This window comes from Culex pipiens, chromosome 2, assembly GCF_016801865.2.
Source record: "Culex pipiens pallens isolate TS chromosome 2, TS_CPP_V2, whole genome shotgun sequence".
NCBI lineage: Eukaryota > Metazoa > Arthropoda > Insecta > Diptera > Culicidae > Culex > Culex pipiens.
In genome coordinates, this window is record NC_068938.1 from 24,260,698 (window position 1) to 24,288,063 (window position 27,366).

Here is a 27,366-nt window from a genome sequence, read left to right on the forward strand (position 1 = left end):
TCACCTTTCGCACGCCGGAATAAAACCGCGGGAGATTAAAGTGCTCTCGCGCAAGACAACGGTAACAGGTACACACACACTGTACCTGTTGTACTTCGACCGCGGCACCGTCAAGATCCAAGACCTGCGGCGGACTAAGACGTTGGACGGTTTTTGGGTAAACTGGCGGTTTTACACCAAGAACCCGACGGACGTAGCGCAATGCCACCGTTGCCAGAAATTCGGCCACGGCTCGCGGAACTGCAACCTCCGGCCCCGCTGCGTGAAGTGCGGTGAGTCACACCTCTCGGAGGCGTGCGCACTGCCACGAAAGGCGGACTTGGGGGACAAGGCAGAACAAACCAAGCCGCGCGTAAAGTGCGCGAACTGTGACGGCAACCATACCGGCAATTACCGCGGATGCGTCGCGCGCAAGGCCTACCTCGAGGAGCAGGAAAAGAGAAAAAAGAAGTGCCTTAGTTAAAGAAATAATTGTTCCTAAATGGATTATGATGCAACACACAGCTGTAAGGAACTCCAAAACTCTGTTATGCACTTCAAAATAACTCATTGTATCTTGATTATTCACCAATAAAACCGAATTGAATTGAATTGAATTGACTCTCAAAACATATCTTGTGTGCATGACGAAGCCCGATTTTGAACTTTTAACTTGAAAAAAAAAATGATACAAAAATTAAAAACTGATGATTTTTTATATGAAAAACAGAAAAATATTTTTATCTTTTTTTAAATAAGTTTTTTTGAAAATCGGCCTTCGTCATGCACACAGGACTGGTTTAACGAGTCTTCACCGAAATTTTGAGCCGATTTGGTCAAGGCAGTGTTGAGATATCGTGGCACCCGTTTTTTGAAACTTCCAACTTCAAATAGCTATATCTCGGCAATGATACAACCAAATGTCTTCAAATTTGTTTTGATAATAGATAAAAATGTATATTTTAATACCCTGAAAACAGATTTTAAATAAAATTAAGTGTGTACTCACACAAACCTCTGACATTTTTGTCGATCTACATGTATGTAACCCCTTAAGTAAAGTGAAAATTTTAGTAAGCGTTTAAAAGAAATCAGAAAATTTAAGTCTTTATTTAAAAACGCTACTACCTAACAATAAATCTTTTATAAAATCAAAATTACAAAAGTTACAGAAGGGATAGAAATTTTGTTCAATCTTCATCGAACTAAGTATCTAAAGATATTTTGCAGAGCAATTTCTTAAAAAATTAGAAATCAATTTTTTGTAAACAGGGTGCCCACTCAAAGTTTATTATAGAGTTTAAAACTATTCCCGAAGAACTCAAATTTTCAGTTACCTTGGATTTCATACCTTAAAAAACATTGCAAATCCAAGAAATGCTTAGATGCAAAATCTTCCACACGGGAACAAGGTTTTCTACAAAGATGAAAAAAAGATCTAATATTTAACTTTTTTGAAGAATAAAAAAAGAATGAAATCGACATACATACCTTAGAATTTATAAATTTGATTCAGAGAAAATTTTAAACAATCACAAAATATATTTTTTCAACCTTTAATTTTTGTCCATTGTTTCTGGCTGTAAAATTCAGTAAAAAGATAAAAATAAAACTTAATTTGGTAATTTAATTTTCAAACTGTTTATTTTTGAAATAAAAATCTTGAACAGTGATTTTTGTTATAAATAAACTTTTAAAGATGTCTAATTATCTGAGTTTTCCTGTTAAACAACGTTTTCTTAAGGTTTCTTTTGGTTTCTTATGTAAAAATTATTGAATTTGAAAAATCAAAATATTGCAATCGATTGCAATTGATTTTCCCAATAAACAAATCAGTTCATTCAGGGTTTATTCTATCAAAAAGCTAACATTTTTTAGAGACAAAAACATTTTTTTGATGACCATAGCCAAAAATATAAGCATCCAATTTAAAATTAATAAGTTGTGAAATCAATGCTAGCGTAATCATCATTTATTCCTTAACAAAAGTTAAAAATAACGATTTTTATTACCATTTGCACTCTTAAGAAGTTTGAAATAGGGAAAAGAACGTAAAATTTTGCCCATATTTTTTTCTACAATTATTTCAAATTGATATCGACTTTTTATAAAAAAAAACACTAGTTTCTGAATTTTTGTCAATTTTGACCTATTCCCGGCCAAAAAAAAAAAAACAATTTGACGTAAAATAGATGGATACACATTTTGAAATTGTTATTGTAAAAGAAAAATGTTCAACCGTTTGCTTAAGATATTTTTTAGCAAGGAGAATATTATTTTAGTTGAATAAAATAAAAATAAATATCAATAGAAATAAAGATTATAACTCTGTTATAAAGATCCTGAAAGTTATTGAATTTGTATTCTGTAATAAAATGCGCCGTTAAATAAAAAATGCTCAACAGCTTTAAAAAATTAAATAAATTTTACAAATAAATTACTTATAAACTTCTTAAATAAATCCTCAACAAATTGTTTCATTAAATTTAACATCTATACATTTATAGAAGGCGAATGAAAATAAACATATTTTTCATCAACAAAAAAGAAAAAAATCATATTCAAATATACTTAAATATTTATTGATCGAAAGCTAAAAATCTAATATTTATATGAGGTGTTTCGCATTTCAAAGAGCAAAAAATAATATTGAAAAAGATTTTTATTTCAGAAATTTTGTAACAAAAGCTTAAGTGTGTTAACATAGATTTTTTTTTATTTTTGCATGCATGTTAGAATTTAAATATTAAATTTCTTTTCATTTTATTTATCAATGTCGCAAATTTATTCAATGAGCACAGCAAAAATGTTGTTTCTGCATTTGGTTATTTTTTTCTAAAGATTGGCTTCCACAATCGATTGTAAACTATTAAGATACATTTAATTCAAAAATACTTAAAATTCAATATAGAGCAATTCCAGCTCAAATCAGGATTTTTTCTGGTACTTTTGTACCCGACCCTCTCAGATTTCAATGAAACTTTGTAGACATGTTATCCTAGGCCTATATAAGCCATTTTTGTGCATATGGAGCAAATAGTACTCGAGAATAACATTTGAGAAGGGCGTAAGGTATTTAAATATTTTTGTATTTTGCAATTTAAAAATTACTGTATCTCGAAGTCGTTGCATCGTATCAAAAAGTGGTCAAAGATAAACTTGTAGGAAATTGGACGGGCTTTCTGAAAAAAATACACTGAAACAAAAATATACGACACATCTATGAGATTTTTTTGATTTTTAAGTCTAAAACTTAAATTGAAAAGTGATGTCACGATTTTTTTCGTTCAAAATTTTTGAAGAAATAGCCTAAAATGTTACCAAAAGACTGACGAAAAATGCAGGATGGTATGTCTCTTCTAAAAAAAATACAAAAATCATTTACTTAAACTGTTTTTTTTTTTTGCAAAGTGGTCTAAACGTCAAAATTTTTCAAAACTTTTTTTTTGTAAAATCGCGATAACTCGTGATGTTTATAAGCAAACCCCTTATGTCTGTGTATCAATTTTTTTGTAATTGTCTGCTCTACAACTTTGTTGAACATTGTTACACTCTAAAAAATAACCCTGCAAAGTAAGAAAAACCACGAAATTTTAAAATGAAAATTTTTGTTCTAAATGAAAAAATGACCCTTTTGAGTCAATCTAGATTCGAAAACTACATTAAATTTCCCATAAAATGACATGTTCTAAAAAATTTTACAGTCGAGTAACGGAAAATGGGAGAGTTTTTAAAACTTTTTTAGTGTTCTTTTCGATAAAAAATACGTTTTTTCGGAATTCTGAGTACGCCATCAAATCGGGCGTCTAATTTTACATAAAAGTCCCTTTGACACCAAATTTCTATCTCATCACCGTTTCAGGCTGCAAATTATTGAAAAACACCTCTTTTTTCGCATGTTCAAAAATGGAAGGGGTCGTACCGCCCCTCCGTCACGAGATATCAAAAAACGGACCTCGGATTCGTGATCAGGGACAAAAGTTACCCCTTAGGACAAAGTTTCACGCAAATGAAAATTCGTTGACTATGCTACAAAAAGATAAAAATGTGAAAATATTTTTTTTTGTTTCGGTAAATTTCTTGTTGTTCTAATTATACCGAAGGTTTAATACTCAATTGAAAATTATTATAGGGTACAAAGTAACGAAGAAAGTTGTTGTCTTCTTATTCCAAAATTGTTGCAACAATGGGATTGTAAAATTATTCTAACTTTGTTGTAAATTACTTTGTGGACAGTACTTTAGGGGATGAATAATAAATATGTCTAAGAAGTCGTAGTTTTGAAGATACTTAAATGTCTGTAACAAAAATCTGGGTGCATAGTTAAATCTTTGTTTTAGATTTTTTTCAAAGATTCTTCAATGGTTTTTTTATTAGTTATTTTTATTATTTTTTATAAAAATGTATACCCCAGATAGTTTTCGGCTGCCATGATCCTTATAAATTGCGCAATATGCTTACAGCTCGCACTTCAGTTTTTGTATGGTATAATAAAAGAAACGCATTGCTGCTGCTGCTGCTGCTCCGGCTGTCACTTGCTGCCAACGGCTAATGGATATCGACAGCGAAACTATGTTTTCATTGGCAAAAGTTTCCGACCCTAATCGAGTTTCAGTGCGCTCTCGAGTCGAAACCACGATACGAAGAAACCCGTGGTGAACTCTGCACTTTGAGTCGAGATTTGTTTCCTTTTTTGCTGTTTCCTTCTTTGAAAAAGCTTCCAAAGCTCTTTGAATGGCTATCAAGATTAGCTGCGTTCAACTTTTATTAATGGACTCTGTCAGTATCGAACTCAGCTAATCACAAAACCACCACAAAGTTAGTTTTAGTCCGTTTCTGGGAACCTTCTTCCATGACTTTGGGAAGTTGGGGTGCGGGTGACGACGAAAAAACAAGCCATGAATTAGGAAGCGTAGAATCTTGATTAGCCTCGAGATTGAGGTTAAGGGTCAAAGGGGGGAGAAAAGTTGAAAAATTTCCATTACTTCTGGGGTGATAAATCTCACCGAGTCGTGAAGGATTGCGAATCGTTTTCGTTGCTCCCCTCCCTCTTCCCACTGACAAATAATGGCGAATGCAATCGAGCGAAAATTCGTCTTAATTGTGATCGGGTCAATCGACGGAAAGAGAACTGATTGAATTACGTGGCAGAAGAGCTGGTGTTTACCCCAGAACCATCCAATTGGAAGTCGTCATCATCGGTAAACACTGGATGCTGCTGATGCTGGTGCAGTTTCAATCGGAATATGTCACACTGACGGAGGAACCGGAAGAAGATGAATGACGAGACTCGGCTGGAAGAAAGATGGTGGCCCAGATTCTGCGACGAATAGAGGACGACCGTACGAATTCGAAATGCAAAGCGCAAAAGTTTGTCTTTCTCATTCGTCAGCAGATTTTGGCATGTTGAATGTCGATCGTGGCGACGATGCTTGATGTAGACCTGCACTCAGTTTAGTTAAAAGCTGAATGCAAATTCATTTAATTTTTATATTTATTTTATTCAAAGCACATTATTTCTACTATTGAATACAAAGAAACCTCTTTTTACGCGGTGACGTTACGCTTTTTGTTTCGTAGATTTCTATTAAATCATACAATATTTTTGCAAGCTTCAAAAAGCGTTTTGTATATCTTAACAAAACCTACAAATTGCTTTCAAAACATTGCAAAAAGGTTGCGTCATACCGGACAAATTAGAAAAACGTAACGCACCACTTGAAAAGAGATTTCAATGTAGTAGAGACAAGGCTTTATTTTATTTTTTAAATCAGGAGTTCTCCACCAAAACCAGAAATCGATTATATTTATATTTTTATTTTTTTGATTTGCTGTCCATAAAAAATTAAACGTGAATTTTCGAAATCTGTTACTTGAGCAGGATTTTCTGATCGATTAACTGTCTGTAGAAAAGTTGTAGGTATTGAAGAAGACAATTATAAAAATAAATAAACGGAATAAAAATTGGCAATTTTTAAATGAACATTTAATCACAAAAAAAAAACAATTTTGCAAAAACCATATTTTTACACTTTTTTTTTTTAATTTGAAATGTTTTAGGTGACACAAAACCGCAACTTTTGAGCTTTAGAAAGGTTTGGACAAAAATGCCGCCGAGTTATGATTTTTTGAAAAAGGGTTTTTTGGACAAAATTGTACTTTTAGTCGAAACACTTTTTTGCTTCACTTTTCTATGTTAAAATTAATTTGCAATCGTCAAGTTTAATCAATATTTTATAATTAATTTTGAATGATAAATTTCAATTATTTTTATTTTTAAAAACTGTTTCCCTTTCTTGAAAACATTTTTAAGAAAGGTTCAGAAAAGTTGCAATAAAAGAGACATGTCTCTTAAACATGGAAGATTGAACCTATGGTTGCTGAAACACAGCGAATAAAAGAAAAATAAACGAGTTCTGGAGTTTTTTAAAATGGTCCTATTAACACATGAAAAACAATAGCTTATAGGACATTTTTTAAACAAAAAAAAAACTCTTGAGTTGAAGTCTCATCAATTTCACATATTCTAATGAAAATATCTCAGCAACTTATAGTCCAATATTATGATCCACTCGAAAAAAAATAAAAAAAAAATAACAGAATCAAGACTAAAATTTTCGATGAGCGTAATATGTGCTGAATGTTAGGCCTTTTTCGATTGCAAGTTTAATTTTACATTAAAAATTGAAGTCAACATTATTTTTTGACTTAAATATCGACTTTTCCAACACTTTTACTCAATGGAAATGGATTTTGTTGTCCCCAAAATAAAAAAAAAAAAAACAAAAATTAAATATTATGGGTTTTAGGAAATAGTTTTTTTAATGTAAAAATAAATTTATGTCAGAATCACCTTTCGTGCATCTTATTTTTTTCTGAATAGCCCTCATCAATATCTACAACTTTGCCAAAGACACCAAATCAATCAGAATATTCCTCCAAATGTTTTTCAAAGGATTTTCGAATATTAACGTACCATCTTTGTACAAAAATCAAAATTTGCTACGGGACCATCCATAAACCACGTGGACACTTTAGTGGGGGGGGGGGGGAGATGGATATGGCGATTGTCCGCGATCCATACAAAAAAGTTTTTTTGTGTTGGCAATTGTCCACGAGGGGGGGGGGGGGGGCGTTAAGATTCTCAAAAAATGTCCACGTGGTTTATGGATGGTCCCTGCCAATTTAAGAAAAAATATTTTTTATCTGTAATCGAATATTTAAAAAAAAATTTAAAAGATAATTGTTCAGAAAACAATCCAAAAATTAAAAAAATTGTAATAATATTAGCAAAATTATAAAATGTCTCCACATCAAACCTACTTCTAGACAACTATTTTACAAATTTGTGTTTGAAATTACTGAATATAATCATAAAATAATATTGCTATCAACTTGAGAATTTTAAATTCATGAGATTAACTCCAAACAAATCAAGAACCACTCAATTTTCTAATGAATAGTCATTTAAAATACTTTGATAAAATATTTCACAATGATGATATCAACACTGTGAAATCCATAGTAACAAAAAGATTATTCTCGCGGAGTTCGTCTTCTTATATCAAGGGATGATTTATGTTATTCAACCTGTGCCTTTCTTGCATATTTTAAAAGTAATCTTCCATTAGGATATTAAAAAAGTGTGTATCAACGTTACAAACAGATAATTTTTGTAATAACTGAATGACATAGTTTTATTCAAACAGCGAAAAGCAAAAATCCAACAGAATTGCTCAAATATGAGTTTAAAATATAAAATTCGTTTAAAGTTACTTTCATTTTTTTCGTCACAATTTTTATTAAATTTAAAATTATTTAAATTTTAAAAATAAAAAAAAACACACAACTTTTTTCAATGCTTCAAAATGTTTTCCGAGTTAAAATTTTGGAAAAATGAAAACTATTTTAAAAAGAGTTGAAAGTTTTATTATAATTAAGTTTGGCACTTGTGTAAATAATTCATTCCAGTTTGAATTGAGTGAATCTTCAAAAAATGCTTTTTATTTTATCTTTCAGGTTCAGAAAAATAATAAGGCTCACTTAAGAAATTTTACTGATTTTGTTTTATAATTGACGATTATATTTTATTGATTTATTTCTGGATTTAAATTATTCTTTAATAATTTAATAGAAGCCTAAAATATTTGTTCATCGACACGGAAATTTGTTTGAAATTATTTCACCATTCAATTTCCTGGTAAATAAATCTATTTTACAAAATTCTACTACTAAATTTTCTATTTTCCATGAAACGGTTTTTTTCATCACCAAATAGAACACTATTAAATAATGAGAAAAAAATTTTCGATACTATTTTGGAGTTTAACAATGCTTGCTGGCATTCAAGAAATGGAAACAATCATTTCACTGAAAAAATCCAATGCTATGCACTCGTCGTATTTATCATTTAGAACTATCAAAAGAGTTTGTAATAATATTTTATTGTATTATTAAATAGCTACAACGATTTTTATTTCATTTAGATAATTTTTTATCCGAATTTTCTAATCAACTGAATGTACTTTGTCCACACCGTTAGCAAGCACAAGGAACCGGAACCGTTGTCACTGGGGGGAAGAACCGACAACGTCTTCAACTCACACCCTTTCGCTGTACTTTGGTTACTATTGCTGATGTTCTGTGTGGCATAGTGATGGTGATAGTTGCAATTGCGACACAGTGGAACCACCAACCAAGGATGCTGGCTGCTGTTCTTTTGTTGTTGTAATCAGCAATGTTTGACTGTGTACTGCTGCCACTACCGCTGGTGAACTTGTTGCAAAGAAGGGAGGAAAGGAATAAATATCGGTTCTTGCTGGGTGACACGGAAAATTTTGACTTCTTTATATAGTTTTTTTTAATATGAAATTGAGATTTGATTTTTTATTGAGTGATTTTATGGATATTTTATAATCAACAGAGGTTGTCAAACTTTCCGTGTTGCCAACACCCCCAACAATTGTCTGCTAGACAAACGTTTTATTGCATTCAGTTTGTGTGTGCTCTGTTGAGTCTGTGTTGGGTGCCTGTATGTATGCATAGCAAGTTGGTACGTGATGAAAGGTTGTGATGGAAATTGATGTTGATGGTGATTTACGATTTACGAGCGTTGCATGATGGACATCCACCGCCTTGTCGGAATTCCAGAAGCTCCTGTGCGCGCAAACCTGGCATCAGCTGTATCAGCTTTTCGAATTATATGTTTGTACATCTCGTTACTTTTTATGCACCCATTTCCTATAGGCGGTGCAGCAAAAAAGGGAAACAAAATTATTTCTTGAGGCAAAAAATGTTCCCTACACACACAAATACAATAGTTTATAGTGGTGTTCATTAAAATGAAATTCAAACCATTTCTGCTCACAAAAAATAGTTTCATCGATCGATGGCATCATTTTCAGCGATAGAAGATATTTGTTCTATCGATTGCCACCAGACACCATATTATCCTCCCTTACCCTTGTGATCTATCATATAAACGAATGCAACAGAGACAAAAGTATCAATTTACCCTCAACATTTTCCTCCTTTTCTACTTCTGTGTTGGAAAATTCTTCCTGGAAAACTTATCCACGATGTGTTATTTTACACAGGCATGTATCTAGCGTCAAAACGATTAAAAAAACGATAGCTGAAAGTAATGATGAGCTTTATAGTTTTGAGGAGACCCCCTCAAGAGACCTGTAGAATTTCGCCATGAAACATTCTAATCACAGTTTCGGAAAAATAAAATCGTGAAATTTTTAATTAGAAAAAAGGCTTTCCAAAATTTCAAATCAAGATTTTCTTACCATAATTCAATTTGCGAAAACGTAAAGGACTCCTGTTGTTGTAAGAGAACTGTTTCACCAATTCAGTCATCGCCGGAAAAGGAAATCTCTTCATAATTGATTGGATTTATCGACAAAGCTAAACTGCGATAATTGGTCCTTCAGTGCAGCTAAACGATTGGAAAAGCGGCTCTCGGAAATCCACCACCCAGAAGTGAAAATCAAATAGGATAAGACTGTAACTTTTCCGGGGACGGCCCGGGTTCCGACTGTCTGTGCTAATTCCGTCGAGTGGGGAAAGAGGTTGAGACGGATGAAGCTGATGAGTTTTTAAAAACTTTGCGACCCAGCAGTGTCAGTCCAGCTCACCTCTCCTTCGCCAACCTATTAATTTCCCATTAAAGTTTATCCTTTCCAGGGGGGGAATACTCAAAATCTATCGAAGCGAGTAATTGGATAAAGTGAGGGGAAAAATGTCTCAAACTTGTAGTGTTTTTGAAGTTTGATTCGAGCAAATTTGGTGTAATTATCAGCGAATCAATTTAGACTTGTCCAAACAAATACTAACGACCCCATCAGGAAAAGTCTGTAGGTACATCGTCCTTATGGTGATACATCACATCAACACTAAAGCATAATTCAATTATTTTGTTCGACAAGACAAAGTTTATGGAGCAAACTTTTCACCAGTACAAGGAAATCATGGGGGTGCTGAAATTGCTCGTTTAAAATTTAGCACCTTTGTCCGTTGTTTATGGGGTGTGTGTTGTTGGTACAACCAAACCAATCAGCCATTTGCCAATAAAGACACACGTGTCTTTCGCAGTAACGGCGCATTGTTTATTCAGCTTCCGTAAACACGCTGTTTCTGGGAAGTTTGACCTATAAAACAAAGAGTGTTGTGCGTTTATGGGTGTGGTGAGAATTGTGGCGTATCTGGGGAAATAATTGGCTGTCTGGTTTTTATTCCCGTTTTTATGGTTTGATTGTCAGGTAAAAGTCAAGACTTATTTATAGGAATGCGAAATGAGTTTAATGAATTGCTAGTAATATTGGATGAGTTTGGTTTCACTGACATTCAAATAATAATTTCAACTTCCTAAAGTGTTAATATAGTAGAGCAACTCTCTACGAAATCGGCCGATTTCGACCAATTTTATATTTTGTATTTTTTTATTTGACTTAAACTTTGTGGGGGCCTTCCCTATGACCAAACAAATTATTTTGTGTGATTGGTTCATCCATACAAGTCTCCATACAATTTTGGCTGCTGTCCATACAAAAATGGAATGTAAATATTCAAACAGCTGTAACTTTTGAGTGAATGTTCTGATCAATTTGGTGTATTCGGCAAAGTTGTAGGTATTGTTGAGGACCTTTGAGAAAAAAAGGAACACGGAAAAACAAATTGCAGATTTTTTAATCAACTTTTTTTCACTAAAACTCAATTTCCCAAAATACGTATTTTTTTTTTATTTTCGAGATTTTATGATAAATCCGCAAATTTTGAGCCATAGAGAAACATGGTCAAAAATTCTGCCGCCGAGTTATGAATTTTTGAAAAAATAGTGATTTTTGGATAAATTCGAAGTTTCATGCAAAAAAAAGTTTGACATTATTTTTTAATGCTAAATTGAATGTGCAATCGAAAAGTACTTTACAGATTTTTTGATAAAGGGCTCCGTTTTCAAGATATAGCCACCGAAAGTTTGATTTTAGCGAAATATTTGCAGTTTTGTAATTTTCAAAAATAGTGACCATGAGTGACCATTTCTAAAAATATTTTTTTTAAAGTTCAGAAAATTTGCTATCAAATTGTCCAAGAGACATTGAAGATTGGACCTCGTGTTGTTGAGATAGAGCCGCTTTAAGAAAAAGAAACACGAAAATTGAAGTTTTCTTAATCTCACCAAAATAACCCACCATTTTCTAATGACGATATTTCAGCAACTAATGTTTCGATTCTCAATTATAATACATGAAACATTCGTAAAATTTTCCGATGTTTTCGAAAAAAATGTTATGAAATTTTTTAAATCAAGACTAACATTTTAAAAAGATGCTTGCCCTGATTTAAAAAAAATCAAAATATTTTTTTCGAAAAGATCGAAAAATTTTACAAATTTTTCATGCATTAAAACTCAATTTCCCAAAATACGTATTTTACGATTTTCGAGATTTCATGATGTGTTTTAGGGGACAAAAATCCGCAACTTTTGAGTCATAGAGAAACATGGTCAAAAATTCTGCCGCCGAGTTATGAATTTTTGAAAAAATAGTGAAAAACATATAAAAAAATCTCGAAAATCAAAAAAATATGGGTAATTCTCTGCCAACTCACACAGCAGTTGCCACGACCCCTCTTTGATTTGCGTGAAACTTTGTCCTAAGAGGTAACTTTTGTCCCTGATCACGAATCCGAGGTCCGTTTTTTGATATCTCGTGACGGAGGGGCGGTACGACCCCTTCCATTTTTGAACATGCGAAGAAGAGGTGTTTTCAATAATTTGCAGCCTGAAACGGTGATGAGATAGAAATTTGGTGTCAAAGGGACTTTTATGTAAAATTAGACGCTCGATTTGACGGCGTACTCAGAATTCCGAAAAACGTATTTTTCGTCGATAAAAACACTAAAAAAGTTATAAAAATTCTCCCATTTTCCGTTACTCGACTGTCAAAAATTTGGAACATGTCATTTTATGAGAAATTTAATGTACTGTATTTTTTTCATTTTGAACAAAAATTTTCATATGAAAATTTTGTGTTTTTTCTTACTTTGCAGGGTTATTTTTTAGTGTATAACAATGTTCTACAAAGTTGTAGAGCAGACAATTACAAAAGTTTTGATATATAGACATAAGGGGTTTGCTTATAAACATCACGAGTTATCGCGATTTTACGAAAAAAAGGTTTTAAAAAAGTTGGTCGTCATCGATCATGGCCGTTCACGGTCACCCGCGACAGACACGGACGACGAAACAAAGAGAAACGCAAAAAGTAACTTTTTCAAAACTTTTTTTCGTAAAATCGCGATAACTCGTGATGTTTTTAAGCAAACCCCTTATGTCTATATATCAAAATTTTATAATTGTCTGTTCTACAATTTTGTAGAACATTGTTACACTCTAAAAAATTACCCTGCAAAGTTAGAAAAAACACGAAATTTTAAAATGAAAAATTTTGTTCTAAATGAAAAAATGACCCTTCTGGGTCAATGTAGATTCGAAAAGGACATTAAATTTCCCATGAAATGACGTGTTCCAAAAAAAATTACAGTCGAGTTACGGAAAACGGGAGAATTTTTAAAACTTTTTTAGTGTTTTTTTCGATGAAAAATACGTTTTTTCGGAATTCTGAGTATGCCATCAAATCTTGCGTTTAATTTTACATAAAAGTCCCTTTGACACCAAATTTCTATCTCATCACCGTTTCAGGCTGCAAATTATTGGAAATCACCTCTGTCTGCTTGTGTGGATCAATCGGACCGCGCACTGGACTCACAATCCAGAGGTCGCCGGTTCGAATCCCGAGGCGGACGCAAAAATGCTAAGTGTAAATATAGGTATTCGGTGCCCTCTCCCCGTGCCCATACCTTCACACTTAGCAGACCCGGGAGGCGGAGTCTTGTCGCAAAAAGAACGATACACGCCTGTGGATCCGTTGACGAAACCGCAAGGTTTAAGAGGGCCACATTATAAGGTGTTACGTCGATTCCGTTTTTTTTTTCTTTTTCGCATGTTCAAAAATGGACGGGGTCGTACCGCCCCTCCGTCACGAGATATCAAAAAACGGACCTCAGAATCGTGATCAGGGACAAAAGTTACCCCTTAGCACAAAGTTTCACGCAAATCGAAAAGGGTTCGGGGCAACTTTTCCCGATTTCGTGTGAGTTGGTAGAGAATTACCCATATGTATTTAGGGAAATTGAGTTTTAATGAAAAAAAAGTTGATTAAAAAATCTGAGTTCAATTTGTTGGGTGGTGACGCGCGGTCAATTATGTGGCATTGTGTGTGAAAAGAAAAGAATTTTATTTCGTGTTTCATCCTGGTTGGCTTGCCCACAAGCAGAAGAAAATCAGTTCAATTTGTTGGGTGGTGACGCGCGGTCAATTATGTGGCATTGTGTGTGAAAAGAAAAGAATTTTATTTCGTGTTTCATCCTGATTGGCTTGCTCAAGTCCTTCCTACATCATCGTTGATCGGGAGGCACGACGTCGTGTGAATTGTTGCATTAAAATAAGTTTAAGTATTACTGTAAATGACTGTAAAAAAGTCCTTCCTATATCATCAATGTCATCTGGGTGATCGTGATGAAAAATTACATTTATTCAGTATTTAAATACCTGTGCGCGAGTGTTTTGGTGTGCTAATTAGAAAGACCTTCCCATAGCATCGTTGCTCGGAAGGCTCGCCGACGGGTTTGTTATGAAAGTCCTCCCCATAGCATCGTAGCTCGGGAGGCATCGAAAAGCCAATACCTTATCCTACTAACCCAAAAAAAAAAAAATCACGTGATGCTTGAAGGAGATGCTGTGGATTCAACGGTCTCAAGCGATATCAACAAGTATATAGCGAAAAACTATGTGCTTGATGAGTCTGCAACTTCAACTATCGGACTAACATTCCTCCCTTTTGTTGAACTACAGGCTTCTTGGGAGGGCGCCGGTATTGACTAATAAAGTCGGGGTCTTCAGGGGTTAAACAGTGAACGGATGGTTGGCTCCCACTGATCATTTTTGATTCATTGTTTAACTTTAGCTGATCTGTCAATAACGGAGTAGCAGCTCATTGGCAGTCAACCATGCTCATGCTCATGCTCATGCTCAAAAAAAGTTGATTAAAAAATCTGCAATTTTTTTCCGTGTACCTATTTTTTTCTCAAAAGTCCTCAACAATACCTACAACTTTGCCGAAGACACCAAATTGATCAGAAAATTCACTCAAAAGTTACAGCTGTTTACTACTTACACACCATTTTTGTATGGACAGCAGCCAAAATTGTATGGAGACTTGTATGGATGAACCAATCACACAAAATAATTTGTTTGGTCATAGGGAAGGCCCCCACAAAGTTTGAGCCAAATAAAAAAATACAAAAAATAAAAATGGTTGAAATCGGCCGATTTCGTAGAGAGTTGCTCTACTTTGTTGATTCTCAAAAAATGCAGTCTTTCAATAAAATCGATGCATCATCCTGTAATTTAAAATTCAAAATCTAAATTATGCTTTTAACTTACGGTAAAAGGCTTTGCCAAGATAAATTAATCCAACTCTCTCTCCGAAAACCGTTGTCAAAATAATATATAAGATAAGCCTCCCCAACTAGTAGCTTTTCGGCTCATTTCATTTAAGCTTCATTTTCCGAAAAGCTTCTCCACGATGCAACATTAAATATTTAAAGCCACTCACACTGTTCACTGCATCTTACCCCAAGCAGTTTAAGGAATTTGGGTTGTGGTGTGGCCACCTCGCCCGGATGGCACACAAATTGCTAAACCTTCTGGGAAATCCACAATGAAAGTCCAAAAAAGAAAATTTTGTTGTTTTTCTCAAAATGTTCTCAAAAAATGCACAACTAGATTGGATGATTATAATTTCATACGATTTTTATTTCTCTTGCAAATTTTTTATTCTGCACCACCGTGCAAAATTCCGCCTAATTTTCCGGATGGTAGCAATTACCACCTGAGCCGCCCTCCCAAAGCCAAGGCCTTCCGGCAAGGATTTGGACGAAAAAAAAGTTCACCAGACTGGTTATTTCTTTCTTTTTTTTTCGCCGTCCCACTCCATTATTGAACGTGGAAGGTGGAAAATTCAAACGGATTAAGGCTGGTACGAATGTGGGCCACATTTTCCGGGCTTTTCCACACCGTTTAGCCCGAAAACCTCAAGGTGGTGCCGAGTTGCTGTGTGTGTTTTAGCGTAAACAACTTCTGGTGGAAAATTGCGGAACTCGTGATAAACATCGATAAGCCTCGTTGAATTACTTTTTCGAGGAATCTCACTCAATTTTGTTGAAAGATGATTTAAAGCCACTCAACCGAAGCAGCTAATTTGCGATTCAGAGGTCACTCAGTTATTCTTATTTCAGAGAGGGGAGGAAAATCCTTTCAGGAAGATAGAAGTGATCCCTGTTTTCCGGACCAGAAAGGGTCTCCAGTGGGGATGAAAATCATGGATGGAAGTCACGTTTTATAAGCTTGATTCAGTCTGGATGCCAAGCTCTATTCAATTAGGTGACACTTGGAATTTTAAACAGTTCCGTTCGCGTTTGCAACGTTTGTAAAATGGTGCAAGTTGACCGCGACCCTAGACGTTTGTTTAGCATGGGCACCACTATTACGAGACAGTAAAGAAACAATTCATATTCATAAAACGATTTCATGGATAAGAATAAAAGCATTTTTTCTCAGAAAAAGTGTTTGTTTTATATCTCATTATTGCAATGCAGCCATTTCATGCTATGGTTGTTTCAGATTTTGTTAAAAGTAAATTAATCTTAATTTTGGGCTTTAGAGTCTAGCCAGAGGCGATGGTAAAAAAAACTTAATCATTTTACTTGATATATTTTGATACTGAGCAATGCTATGCGATTTCGGTCATATGCTTTTTGTATTTTTTAATCCGACTGAAGACTTTTTTGGTGCCCAAAGAAGCCATTTTGCATCATTTGTTTCTCCATGTACTTTTCCATACAAATTTGGCTGCTGACAATACAAAAATAATGCATGAAAATTCAAAAATCTGTATTTTTTTAGAATTTTTTTGATCGATTTGGTGTTTTTGGCAAAGTTGAAGGCATGAATAAGGATTACACTGAAAAAAATAAGACAAGGTAAATTTTTTTGTGGTTTTTAATTTAACTTTTTGTCACTAAACCTTGATTTGCAAAAAACACCTTATTTTTTTCTGATATTTTTGACGGGACTTCAAATGCCAACGTTCAAAAATTTCCAGAACGGGCAAAAAATCGTCGACCGATTTATGAATTTTTGAATCAATACTGATTTTTTTAAATCGAAATACTGGTTGCAAAAATTTTTCAACTTCATTTTTCGATGTAAAATTGAATTTGCAATTAAAAAGTACTGTCGTGAAATTTTTATAAAATGCACCATTTTCAAGTTATAGCCATTTTTTGACAACTTTTTTGAAAACTGTCGCAGTTATTCATTTTTTAAAATTAGTGCTCTTGTTTGCCCACACCTGAAAAAATATTTTTGAAAAGCTGCGAAAATTCTCTATATTTTGCATTTTTGAACTTTGTTGATACGACCCTTAGTTGCTGAGTCATTACCATGTTAAATTTAAAACAAGAAAATTGATGTTTTCTAAGTCTCACCCAAACAACCCACCAGTTTCTAATCTCGATATCTCAGCAACTAATCGTCCGATTTTCAATGTTAAAATATGTAACAAATGAAAAATTTTCTGATATTTTCGAAAAAAAATATTTTAAATTTAAAATGACCAAAAATTCAATGTTACTCTCTTTTGATAAGTAAGCCTTGATTCAAAATAAATATAATCAATATTTTTTCGAATTGATCAGACAAATTCACGAATGTTGAATGTTTTAACATTGAAAATTGAACCATTAGTTGTTGAGATATCGACGTTAGAAAATGGTGGGTTGTTTGGGTGAGACTTAAAAAACATAAATTTTCCTGTTTGTAAGCCTTTGTATGGCAATACATATCTTAGGAACTAAGAGTCGTATCATCACAGTTCAAAAATGTAAAATATAGAGAATTTTCTCACAATTGATTTTTTTTGCAAGCATGAGCAGACAAGTGCATTAATTTTAAAAAATTAATAACTGCAACTATTTTCCAAAAAGTAACTCTAAAATGGCTTAAACTTGAAAACGGTGCATTTTATCAAAATTTCGCAAGAGTACTTTGGGATTAAAAATTTGAATTTACATCGAAAAATTAAGTTAAAAAATTTTTGCGACCAATATTTCGATTTTTTGAAAAAAAAAATGGTATTGATTAAAAAATTCATAACTCGGTCTAAGGTTTTTTTTGCCCATTCTTGAAATTTATGAAAATTTGGAATTTGATGTCCCCTTAAACTTATCAGAAAATGAATAAAAAAAAAAATAAAAAAGTGTGTTTTTTTTGCTAATCAAGTTTTTGTTACAAAAAATGAAATTAAAAATTACCAATTTTTATTACCGTGTGTAATTTTTTATCAGTGCAGTCCATATCTTTACTTACTCAATTAAAGATTGTATAAGCTTTTTACAAAATTTGAATTGTAGCATCACAGATCACTAAGGTTTTTGGGAAAAAAATATCTCATAAATTCATTGATTTTTTGCAAATTATTGACAGTTGCTGAATTGTTATTATATATTAAGAACTTTGTGTTAATATTTGCATGAAAAAAATTAGGCTTGAATTATATTGAATTATCTAACCCTTTCTTGACCTCGACCTCTTCCAGAATTTTTACTTTTAATAAATTAAAAAAACATATGGGTAATTCTCTACCAACTCACACGAAATCAGGAAAAGTTGCCCCGACCCCTCTACGATTTGCGTGAAACTTTGTCCTAAGGGGTAACTTTTGTCTCTGATCACGAATCCGAGGTCCGTTTTTTGATATTTCATGATGGAGGGGCGGTACGACCCCTTCCATTTTTGAACATGCGAAAAAGAGGTGTTTTTCAATAATTTGCAGCCTGAAACGGTGATGAGATAGAAATTTGGTGTCAAAAGGACTTTTATGTAAAATTAGCCCGATTTGATGGCGTACTCAGAATTCCGAAAAAACGTATTTTTCATCGAAAAAAACACAAAAAAAGTTTTAAAACTTCTCCCATTTTCCGTTACTCGACTGTAAAAAATTTTGGAACATGTCATTTTATGGGAAATTTAATGTTCTTTTCGAATCTACATTGACCCAGAAGGGTCATTTTTTCATTTAGAACAAAATTTTTCATTTTAAAATTTCGTGTTTTTTCTAACTTGGCAGGGTTATTTTTTAGAGTGTAACAATGTTCTACAACAATGTGTAGAGCAGACAATTACAAAAATTTTGATATGTCGACATAAGGGGTTTGCTTATCAACATCACGAGTTATCGCGATTTTACGAAAAAAAGTTTTGAGGGGTCGGGGCAACTGCTGTGTGAGTTGGCGGAGAATTACCCATATTTAAAAAAGGCCAAAATTTGATTTATGGTGAAACAGGAAGGCCTTATTTTATTGAAACTACGACTCGAGGTTTTACAAGCATGTTCAAAGAAATTAAAGTTTATAACGTAGGTTCTTCGTGTTGCAACCGATAAATAGGTCAAAATTAAGAATTTGTTTCAAGTTGAACAGAAGTTTTCTAAGAACTGGTTTCCTGTGTCACCTTAAATCTAATGAACTTCTACTTTTTATTTCTAATTCGGACACTATTCTTAATCAGAAAAATTATACGAAAATTTCCAAATATTCAGAAAATTGTTCAAAATTAATTATATATAGAATAAAAGAAGTTGGAACAAGAAGTCTATTGAAAACCATGTTCAGAATTTATTTTAGTTGTGAATTGAACTATGTCAAAATTTATTATCGAATATTAATTTGGGAATTCAGTTATGGAGTCAAAGCCGCCTAATTTTGAACAACTTTATATGGAAGTTATTTTCGAAGCCATAATCATAATCAGAGTCACGAACTCATCCAAAGCTGGAATTAGATTCGTAATAAAAGCTAAATGATTTTAAAGTTATATATTTATATTTTTTAGGAAAAATCAACGCATGATTTGATTAAATAGTTTGTTTTTAGTCGAAACATCAAGATAAAGCAGTCTATGTTTGATTTGAAATTTAAGTTTGTGTATTTCGAAGGTGATAACCAATTTCAATTCAGATTGAACTTGTAAAAAAAGCTCATTTCAAATCTGATATCATCCAACAAAATTAACGCTCATTTTTCCCGTTCTAATCCCGCAACTCTTCGCTTTCCCTATTTTCAGATGGACGTGACACCAACTGATTGAATCAATTTGGTCCATCCAGTCCGTCGCACCGCCACAGCTGTAACATAGTCACCTTCAACCATCATCATCTTCGCCGTCGTCGCCACGAAACCCGTTGCAACCCGTTGCAATTATAAATAACCGCCTCGCGTGTTTGTCACGGGAAAACCATTCAGCACCCCCAACTTAACAAGTGCTCGGCTGCGAAGGAAATTAATGTGACACGGCCGTGAACAAATGGGCATCCCTTGGCCAGAAGCCCCGAAGCGTTTCGTGATCAGGAGAGAAGAATTCGTGCGTTGCGTGAGTTTGTTGTGATTGCGGAAAAATGGAGGGAAAAGAGAAAATTGGTGGAAAATGCTGGACGTCATGTTAATAAAAATATAATTAAGTTACGAGACAGATAATAAATTTTTACGGCCTGACGATAGGTCGTGCTTCGGTCGTTTCTGGAGTGGTTTATGGTGAAGAGCGAAGCGAAAAAAAAAGAAAGAATACAAAAATTTAATTCAATAAATTTAGTGGATAATTTCGCTCAAGAGGACGATGATGGATGCGGAGGAAATTTATTTTGGCGCAGAAAACAGTCTGTCGTTGGGAAAATTTACCACGGATTACAGATGAAATAAACAAACCCTGTAAACTGACAAACAAGGTCGACAAGCGGAGTGGGAGTCCAGGTGAAGCTCTGGCTTGCGTCTACCTGGAAGCCGGTTAGAGTTGTGAAAGGGAAATGGTACATTAAACTGAGTTTCTGCTTGGTTGAGACGTGGGAAATGTTTGGTTGGCAAACTGTTTCGGTAAACATGTCGAGCAAGACTGTGTGCGCTTTCTCATGATGTATGCCAGAAATGGAACGATGTGTGATTGACAGTTTGCATGCTTTTAGGATTCAAAATGGTAACATAACAAATCTGACTTCTGGAGGTTTGTTTCGAATTTGATTAGTTCAGAATAAAAAAAATCAGAACTATTTGAAATTGTTCATTTGATGATTTGTAATTTATTGGGAACAATATATGACACATTCTCGTTAGAAAAAAAAAAAAACTACTCGTTTTGGCTGATAAGTCGAACATTTTAAATATGTATTCGTTTTTTTATTGGTCCAGTCTCCAAGCACTGCTGGATTAACAATAACAAATAAATGTTTATTAAACAACTATAATTTGCAGCCTGAAACGGTGATGACATAGAAATTTGGTGTCAAAGAGACTTTTATGTAAAATTGGACGCCAGATTTGATGGCGTGTTCAAAATTCCTAAAAACGTATTTTTCATCGAAAAAATCACAAAGAAATTTTCAAAAACTCTGCAATTAACGTTACTCAACTTTAAATTTTTTGAAACATGTCATTTTAAGGGAAATTTAATTTACTTTTCGAATCTAATTTAACACAGAAAAGTCATTTTTCATTAAGAACAATAATTTCATTTTAAATTTTCGTGTTTTTTTTCTAACTTTGCAGGGATATTTTTTAGAGTGTATCGATGTTCTACAAAGTTGGAGAGGATAACAAAAATGTTGATAAACAGCAATTCCAAACGAAAATAGCACGATTCGAAAAAAAAGTTCTCCGATCGGGCTAATTTTTTTTCTGGGGGTCCCTTGGCCGAAATAATATGACCCGTATTTTTTTGTTTGGCCATAAGGGTGACCTACACCGTGTTAGGGTGGTCCGAAAAATAGCAATCTTCGTCGATTTTCGCAAAAAAACATTTTTTTTAAATCATATCTCCGCGCCATTTCACCCGATTTTAGCTGTGTGTGTTGACAGGTCGTATGAAAACATAAAATGCTGTTTTGAAGGTCTCGGGACCAAAGAGTCTACGTCTCAAAATATTTTTACCTGATTCCTCAGAAAATTTTACATAATACATCAAACAATGGTGAAGTAATGTTTTCAATATTTTGAGATACGATTTTTTGAAATTAAAAACTGGGTTTTTTGACACGCGCAGCGCAAAAATGGGAAAATGAAGAAAACGTGAAAAATCGTCTTTTTTTCACTAAAACAGTGATAACTTGAAAGTTTTAGAGGTGACCTTTACATGTTAGGATACTAAAATTTTCGCAACATAAGTGATTTGCTTGATGTTTAGAAGCAAACCACTTATGTTTACATATCAAAATGTTTGTAATTGTCTGCTCTACAACATTGAACACACTCTAAAAAATAACCCTGCAAAGTTAGAAAAAACACAAAATTTTAAAATGAAAAATTTTGTTGAAAATGAAAAAATGACCCTTCTGGGTTAATGTAGATTCGAAAAGTACATCAAATTTCCCTCAAAACAACATGTTCTAAAACAATTTAAAATTGAGTATCGGAAAATGGCAGGGCTTCACAAAAATTTTGCTGTTTTTTTTTCGATGAAAAATGCGTTTTTCGGAATTTTGAGAACACCATCAAATCGGGCGTCCAAATTTACAAAAATTTAAATTTACAGCACGAGTCGTATATTTATCGGATAATCTCGATTATTTTTTCAAAAGGTCCTATGTACATAGGAAACTCTTGGCGTATTTGTTGTTTTGAAAAAAAAATATCTGGAAGTACGACAAGTGCTGGAAAAATCAAGTTTTACAACAAGTTGCTTACAACATCTTTTGCAATCCCGAATAAACGCCTTTCGAATGAATTTTGCAAACATCCATGTGTTAAATAAATTTACCGCTAAAATTAAAAAATTATTTGAAAATTTTACTGATTGATACAAGTGCTTAAATGTTTAACTTTCACAAAAAACATTTGCAAAAAACATATTTTTTCAAAATTCAAAACATCATGCAAAAAAATACTAAATAGCTGTCTTAATTCGTTTTATTTGTCCTGACTTGCCCCACATACCAGTGCTTGATGAAACATAATTTGATTTGATTTTTTTAAACTTTTAAATCATAAATATAAGTAGATATATCAATCTTTTAAAAATATATAAAATCTAATATGAAATATTTAAAGCGCTAGGCATTTTACAGATCGGTAAACTAAAATTTAAACAGTTTGCCCTAATAAACTAAATTAATGCTGATATATGCCGAATACAAATTATAATGTTTTGAAATTATTATCGATTCTGAGGTATTCAACTGTTCACAACAAAATCAGAATTTCCAGACCAAAATTTGTTTTTTTTTTTTCGGGAATTCCCGGGACAAATCATAAAAAATCCCGGGATTCGGGAATTCCCGGTTCTGGAAAAATCCCTGGATTTTTGTCCCGGGAATTCCCGGGATGGACGCACTATAAATTACTATTTTATTTGCCTCAAAATCCTTTTCAAAAATTACAACAAAAAATGCAATTACAAGCCTTGCAATCAACATTTTGATGTTCATTTTTGTAAAAATCAAAGACTTAAAGATTTTTTGGATGGGAAAATGGAGACAATTGCTCGTTTTATTTTTATTTTTGAAAAAAATGCTCCCTGAATTTTTGAGCTGTCTTTGAAGGAGGGGAGCGACATATTTTTCTAGATTTATTAGCAACGGCCTAATCGTTAGGGATCATCCATAAACCACGTGGACACTTTTTTTTTGAAAATCTTTTTTGTTTGGAGCGTGGACAATAGCAAACCCCCTAATTACACCTTCCAAATTTTCTAAAGTTATTTCTGTAAGTTGGTTCTGTTAATAAATTAAAAACATCACAAACTGATCCCTCTTGAGCGAAATCCAAAACGCCCACTGTAGTTGTGTAGTGCAGTCCGCAAACAACCACAAAATTGAAAATCCCCAGTTTGTGAAAACATTTCCCATGGGTAAAAGACAGTTGGCAGCATCAACAGCCTCACCACCAGTGTTCCGTGAAGTATTTTGCCGCCAAAAACATCAACAATGCCACCACCAGCGGAACCAACTTCACCAACACGGGACAACTCGTCGCCGATATCACAGCTGAACGGTTCCGTACAAGTTCCGGTGTGTGACGTCGATCTCTGGTGAGTCGTAATTTTTATTATTATAATACGGTTTTTGTTGCGAAAACGTGGGCGTGGGTTGTGTGGGGCTCGGCTCTATCTATTCATAATTTCGGTGCTGTTCTTCTGTGGATTTTGTGGTTTTCGATCGCGTTGAATTTTCCATAAATATTTATATCGTGTGTTCAGGACTGGCAGCCACAAAATGTGTATTCGCGAGAAACTCGCGGTTTCCACTCATGAATTGGTGTGGTTAACCGGAGATTAAAGCCCCTGGAGCTATGCAAATTAAATAATTTATCGTTCATTATACAGCGAGAGTGCACGGTCCATTGTTTAATTAAAATGATTGGTAGTTGCGGACTATCCTTCCCGAGTTAAAGGTCGTAAATAGTTCATGAATACACAAATGCTAACAGTGTCGATGGGCTAAGTCACATTAATTGCTGTGAAATTTAGCGTGGGATTCTGGAAATGGTCCATACATGTAGGATAAAAACAGAAAACTAAATATTAACAGAAGCTGATTGCTCTTTTCCTAAGCAATAAGAAGGTCGGAAATGTAACACTGAAAAAAATGTGAACAAAGTCAACAAAGTTCATACAGCTTTTCTTCCGTGCCAACGAAAATTTTCTTCTGGGTCAGACATTTCCACGCATTCAACACATCCTCCCACCCAAAAAACGATTATTTATGAAGTCCCAGGCAAGATGGATGGACGCCGGCCATTAGATTAAGGAGGTACTAATGGCAACACACACAGTCAGTGTTGCCATTAATATTTATGACGCCGGAATGCCATCTCTCTCCCCACGAGGTGACGGTGCTGCTCTCTAGATGGAGTTGCAAAAGCTTAGGCCGAAGGGCCGTAATTCCTATTTGATTAGACGATTATTGGAATTGTGCGGCGATTAACTTCCGATTGGGTGCCAAATGGTCAGGAAAAGGTGATAAATAATGCAACAGCTGGAGGGTAGTGGAATGAAACGTGACTCGTAATTGTAATTAAAATTTGAAAAATTTAAAAAAAGTTGTAAACAGCAATGTTTTTTTTTAGATTTCCGTTAAATTACATTGATTAAATCCAAACAGCAGAAATAAAACGCGCCAAAATGAAAATCAAACCCTTTTCCCAACTCTTTCTCCAAACAAACCCCCAACCACCCTTTTTCATTGAACCGCTCCCGCAAAATCACTGTTTGTTTTCACTCTCGCACGGTACGTTTGGTTGGAAAAATAAGCCGAGCCGACGACGCCGTTTTCCTCTTTTATCTGTTCCCTAGATAGCAAGCAGCATGGAAGCTGAGAAAATATTGAAAATCTTTCAAGCTAAATGAACTCAGCCTGGTTCGGTGCCAGCCGTTTTGTGTTATTTGCAAATCAAACAAAACTGGAGATCTAGGGAAGGGGAACTTATTTTTGACTTATTTAACTCTTTTTTTAACTCAGTTTTTTAAACTCAGTTGAATTATAAGAACATTTACCCTAGCTAAGTCGCAACCGGCGCCAAGCCCTTTCATCTCTGCGGCCGCAAAAACGGAAGAAACGTATATTCTACATACATGGGAGGCAGGAAGACGGACGTCAATCGAGTGGAAAACAGCTCTCTTAAGTGCACGCGTCCGGAATTGATGGATGTTTAAGGGGCAGTTTAAAGTGCAATTTTGCGCGCGTACCAAGAATCGCTATAAGTCATACCGCCGCGTCTAAGGAGACTGGCGCGGCTTCCATGTTTTATGATGTGCTGGATTTGTTTTACGACTGGACGTGGATGGGTTTCAGGATGGTTGATTTGCATCAATAGTGACACTTTTACGAGTTGTGAACAAATTGAAGCGGAAGTGCGTCAATTTAGAGTATTTTTCAGTTTCAAATTTCTTTATAAAATTAGAACTGTTATCAGCTTATATTTTTTAAATGTAAATTCAATTTGTTTATTTTGTTTGATTTCTTTTATGTGTTCAATTTGTTCAATTTAACAAATTTGTAAAATTTGTAAAATTTGTAAAAATTGTAAATTTTGAAAATTTTGTTAAATTTGCCGAAATTTGTAAAATTTGCCGAAATTTGTAAAATTTGCCGAAATTTGTAAAATTTGCCGAAATTTGTAAAATTTGCCGAATTTGTTAAATTGTTAAATTTGCTGAAATTTGTGAAATTTGCCAAAATTTTGAAAATTTTCCGAAATTTGTAATATTTGCCGAAATTTTTAAAATTTGTCTAAATATGTAAAATTTGCTAAAATTTATAAAATTTGCCGAAATTTTTAAAATTTGCCGAATTTTATTAAATTTACCAAAATTTTTAAAATTTGCCTAAATTTGTAAAATTTGCCGAAATTTGTAAAATTTGCCGAAATTTGTAAAATTTGCCAAAATTTGTAAAATTTGCCAAAATTTGTAAAATTTGCTGAAATTTGTAAAATTTGCCAAATTTGTAAAATTTGCCAAATTTGTAAAATTTGCCAAATTTGTAAAATTTGCCAAATTTGTAAAATTTACCGAAATTTGTAGAATTTGCATAAATTTGCATAAATTTGCATAAATTTGTAAAATTTGCATTTGTTCAATTTGATCAATTTGTTCAATTTGTTCAATTTGTTCAATTTGTTCAATTTGTTCAATTTGTTCAATTTGTTCAATTTGTTCAATTTGTTCAATTTGTTCAATTTGATCAATTTGTTCAATTTGTTCAATTTGTTCAATTTGTTCAATTTGTTCAATTTGTTCAATTTGTTCAATTTGTTCAATTTGTTCAATTTGTTCAATTTGTTCAATTTGTTCAATTTGTTCAATTTGTTCAATTTGTTCAATTTGTTAAATTTGTTCAATTTGTTCAATTTGTTCAATTTGTTCAATTTGTTCAATTTGTTCAATTTGTTCAATTTGTTCAATTTGTTCAATTTGTTCAATTTGTTCAATTTGTTCAATTTGTTCAATTTGTTCAATTTGTTCAATTTGTTCAATTTGTTCAATTTGTTCAATTTGTTCAATTTGTTCAATTTGTTCAATTTGTTCAATTTGTTCAATTTGTTCAATTTGTTCAATTTGTTCAATTTGTTCAATTTGTTCAATTTGTTCAATTTGTTCAATTTGTTCAATTTGTTCAATTTGTTCAATTTGTTCAATTTGTTCAATTTGTTCAATTTGTTCAATTTGTTCAATTTGTTCAATTTGTTCAATTTGTTCAATTTGTTCAATTTGTTCAATTCGTTCAATTTGTTCAATTTGTTCAATTTGTTCAATTTGTTCAATTTGTTCAATTTGTTCAATTTGTTCAATTTGTTCAATTTGTTCAATTTGTTCAATTTATTCAATTTGTTCAATTTGTTCTATTTGTTCAGATTCGGCAAGTTTGTTATCTTTTTTTCTTGTTATTCAATTTCATTTTTTATATTAAATTTTTTTTTCAGCCTTAGATGAAATATTTTCATTTCGGAATGAATATTCGAACGTTAACTTTTTATCAAGCTTGAATAATTTAACCTAGTGTTAAATATTCTATACAGTTTCAACCATAAAAAAATAAATTTGAAAATTCCTGTCAGTAATTACACACGCTTATTAAATCATATTTGAATTAACTTTATTCAACAAGCTTTTTAATTCTTCCCTGAAACCATTATAAAAATGTTCTTTTCATTAAGCCAAAATGCCCTCTTTGTTTTAATTCGGATAAAAGGATAAAAATCAGTTTTTCCCCGAACAAA

The 27,366-nt window shown here is 33.2% G+C and overlaps 1 protein-coding gene across 1 annotated transcript in view; it reads left to right on the forward strand.

The window, feature by feature from the left end:
* The window catches only part of LOC120419015 (calcitonin gene-related peptide type 1 receptor), a 177,500-nt gene that overhangs the window by 64,401 nt on the left and 85,733 nt on the right, over positions 1-27,366 (forward strand). The window contains exons 2-3 of the mRNA XM_039581582.2: positions 19,730-20,035; positions 23,345-23,677. The gene's annotated coding sequence lies outside the window, so the exon portion shown is untranslated. The remainder of the gene's footprint in view (positions 1-19,729; positions 20,036-23,344; positions 23,678-27,366) is intronic.